This window comes from Sinocyclocheilus anshuiensis, unplaced genomic scaffold, assembly GCF_001515605.1.
Source record: "Sinocyclocheilus anshuiensis isolate Anshui unplaced genomic scaffold, SAMN03320099.WGS_v1.1 scaffold267, whole genome shotgun sequence".
In the NCBI taxonomy this organism is placed as follows: Eukaryota; Metazoa; Chordata; class Actinopteri; order Cypriniformes; family Cyprinidae; genus Sinocyclocheilus; species Sinocyclocheilus anshuiensis.
In genome coordinates, this window is record NW_015552637.1 from 2408535 (window position 1) to 2412536 (window position 4002).

The 4002-nt window shown below is 37.2% G+C and overlaps 1 protein-coding gene across 1 annotated transcript in view; it reads left to right on the forward strand.

Annotated features, from left to right (window-relative positions):
* Positions 1–2671: 2671 nt before the first annotated feature.
* Positions 2672–4002, forward strand: part of LOC107666842 (homocysteine-responsive endoplasmic reticulum-resident ubiquitin-like domain member 2 protein) — a 9221-nt gene continuing 7890 nt past the window's right edge. The window contains exon 1 of the mRNA XM_016458336.1: positions 2672–2763. The gene's annotated coding sequence lies outside the window, so the exon portion shown is untranslated. The remainder of the gene's footprint in view (positions 2764–4002) is intronic.

Genomic DNA, 4002 nt, shown 5'->3' on the forward strand with positions numbered 1-4002 from the left:
ATAGCACAACAACAGTGATCAGCAATAATGATAAGCTTAATACTCACAATAAAAATAATAAGGTCATATAGATCATAACACAGTCTCGGAGGTAAGAAATGGATTATTCTTCATCTGAAATGCTTGTCTTTTCATCCTGAAATGCGAGGCAAATGTTGGAGCACAATAATTAGGAACCACAGTTTCCACAAATCCCTTCACTCAATTGGGATGTTCTCTTTTATTCTGGATGGCAATGGCAGTGACTGTAACATCGAGCGTATTTTGCAGTATTAAACACGTATTTATACCGATTTCATCAGGCTCCAAAAATTCTTCAAAAAGAACACAAAGAATGGCCTTCTCAGCTGCCATAGTTGCAACTCTTGCGTCATCAGAACAGGGTGTTCAACGCACCACCGTTTCCGTTTAAAAAACGTTTTGCACCATTTTGTCGGGGCTGAACGCAGCCCTGGTGTACCGACGAAACATGCTACCTATCAGATTGTGCTACCAAAAATATATTTGCATTGTTTTAAGTGTAAGGGTAGGTGGATGGGTAGGTTTAGGGTAGGGGTAGGTATGGACATTAAAAAAAGCCTCAAACCACATGAATAAGTTGCTGGTAGCACAATCTGAAAGGTAGCATTTTTCGCTATCGATTTGTGCTACCTATCTTTGTAATGGGAGGTAGCACAATCTGAGTGGGTAGCACAAATCGTCAGAACATTATAAAGGCATCATTTACCTTCTTTAGGGATTTGGCTTTATTCTGTATGTAATGTCAACACTTGTTTGGGAGATTTAAAAATACTTATTTCTATTAAATATTTCTATTTATTTAGATTGTTTCAGAATTTGTTGTTTAATACGTTGGAATTAATGGTGTTGCACTTAAGTGGTTTTCTTCTTATTTGCAGATAGGACTTGTTCTGTTCAAATTGGAAATTATGTCTCTACATCTGCTACTTTCTCCTGTGGGGTCCCACAGGGATCTATTCTTGGTCCAACTTTGTTTTCTTTATATATGCTGCCCCTGGGGTCAATTTTTAGGAAATACAATATTAACTCATGTATGCTGATGATTTGCAAATTTATTTTCCTTTAGAGCTTGACGGTTGTTTTTCTTTAACAAACTTTTGCAAGTGCTTGGCAGAGGTTGGTTTGCAAATAATTAGACTTGGTTTGCAAATAATTTTCTTAAATTAAATGAAGATAAGAGTGAGTTTATTATATTTGGTAACAAGCAGTTTCAGAAAGGTATAGTCGGAAGCCAGGGACTATTGTCCAATGATCTATGTGGTTATGTGAGGAACTTGGGACTAATTATTGATACCAAAATCCGTCTTGACCGACAAGTAAACAGTGTTGTGAAAACATCCTTTTTTCAGTTAAGGAAATTGTCCAGACTGAAAACTATTCTTTCAAATAAGGATTTGGAGTCTGTTATACATGCTTTTATTTCAACGCGGACTATTGTAATGATTTATACTTTGGAATAAGTGAATCTCTGGTTATGCGTCTTCAGTATGTTCAGAATGCTGCAGCAAAACTTTTAACTAACACTAGAAAACGGGATCATATAACACCTGTGTTGGTATCTTTGCATTTGCTTCCTGTAAAATATCGAATACAATACAAGTTGTTGATGTTTGTGTATAAAGCTCTGCATGATAAGGCTCCTGTACATAAGGGATATGTTGGTCCCTTACCAATCGCATCGACTATTGTGCTCCTCTCAGAGCTTGCTTTTGACTGTCCCACGGTCTCGTCTGAGGCGGTGGAGATCGCGCTTTTTCTGTTGCGGCTCCAGTACGTTGGAATGCTCTGCAATTATCTGTAAAATCCTCATCAAGCATGGACATTTTTAAAAAGGACTTACTTGTTTTATCAGGCTTTCGGCATTTGATTGGTCAGGACAATTGTGAATGACTTGTCTTGTCTTTTATGTTTTATTGTTTTATGTTTTTTAATCTTTATTATATAGACTACTGCTTGTGTACAGCACTTTGGTCCAGTTTTGTGTTTTGAAAGTGCTTTATAAATAAAGGTTGAGTTGAGTTTAATGTATACATATTGTTTTTAAAAACAACACATTTAATGTTTAACATTAAAGCATACACCCTCCTCTTTCATAAAAACGTACAATTAGGCTAAATTATAAATGCTTCATTAGAAATCTCTTTATGTTTCTTTAAACTTTTTTTTTTAATAAAAAATGCTCTATATCAAAAATGCTTATCAAAAATTCTCCCTCATTTGAGGTTGTTTGAATTACTCATTTTGACTGATTGATGAACTCTTGAACAAGGTGCATATAAAGTTATGTGGAAATATTCTGTTTTTATCTACACAAAGTTATCTAGTTATCTATATATTTTATCTACAGTTTAGCTGCATTTAATGTAAAATAAATAAATAAATAAAAAATTTTATTGGCCGTAAAGACCCTGTTTCCCCTTAGTTTAAAGAGTTGTGTGGTACAGATTTCAGCAGGGGTTCAGATCTCTTTTCACTAACCGGTGTTTGTCTTTTGAGAAGATACCCTCGCCTTCATGCTGAACTAGGAACAGCCTACAATTCCCCATTAGCTGTATTCGATAAGAGAAAGAAATCGCAAAGCTGATCTCAGGTCAGTGCATTCGTGCTTCTTTTATGTCTCTGGTAACATCTCCAAATGTACGGAACTGTCTGCTCTGTTCTGCTGTGTTGACGACATTTCCGGAGTTACGCCCGACTCCATTTTACACGAAAACATTCTTTGGGGAAGATATTTTTATTCGGGTACGTAAAATTGTTACTTTCTCTTTAAATGCCTTTAAAATACTATCTTTATTTTAATGTTAACTCATATCGAGCATTCTTGCTGTCTGTGGGATTAACGTTGAGCCTGGAACGTTAGCTCACTGGCTAGCTAGCTGGTCATTATCGTCTGATGTTTGTTTTCTGTGCATGTACGTTACTGTTAATTTATCGTTTAACAATCATTTTAAAGAGAAAACTTAAGCAATTCATATGCATTTTCTGATCAAGCAGACCAACAGGTAATCTGAGGTCATTATATGTGATGTAACGTTATTGTTTTGATTAGTTACCTAGTGCTAGTCTGTGTCTGTAGGGGCTTGGTGACTGAACATGATGCATTTATTCTCGTATTAATTATTTTTTATTGTATTGTTTTATGTTATTTAATAATTTACTTTTGTTGAAAAGCTTCTGCCATCGACATATATGTAAATGTCACATGTCAGTTAGTAAATAGTTTGAGCTGTATATCATTATATGTAGATTTGGTCCAATTGCCAGAATCATTTCGCCCAGTTAATAATTTTATGTGACTTGTGAGCATGTCTCACACACAAAATAAAGATTTAACCCATTACAAAGCTGCCATGCTTTGTGCTAGGTGTTAAGAATGTAATGAGCTTATCGCCTAATTTTTAAAGGGGTCATATGATGCTATTTCATTTTTTCCTTTCTCTTTGGAGTGTTACAAGCTCTTGGTGCATAAAGAAGATCTGTAAATTTGCAAAGACTAAAGTATCAAATCCAAAGAGATATTCTTTATAAAAGTTGAGTCAGCCACAACTACCTAAAACGGCTTGTTCGAACACGCCCCCACATATCTACGTCACGATGTGGGAAGATTTGCATAACGCCGCCCAAATGTTCACGCAAAGAAAGAAGGCGTAACTTTTATTCTCGCTGTAGCATTGTTGTTGCCGCTGCCGCCATGTCGTGAAGACGCTGTGTGCTTCGTTGTGAAAGCGAAACTACTTTGTTTGGTCTTCCAAAAGAGGACGATATCCGCTTCGTCATGCCTAGAGCTGATCCGTGCTGGTTGCTGAGGGAATACATCAACTTAGTGCTGTGGATCGCCGGATCGGCTTTCACCGTTTTCACCGCTCCTTCGTCGGATCCGCCGGGACTGCCGTTCTCAATCCCGCCGCCTCAGCTCACTCTTGCCCGGCCTCAGCTCACACTAAGCCGGGGCTTCCCCTCACGCTAGGCCGCTGTGTTTTT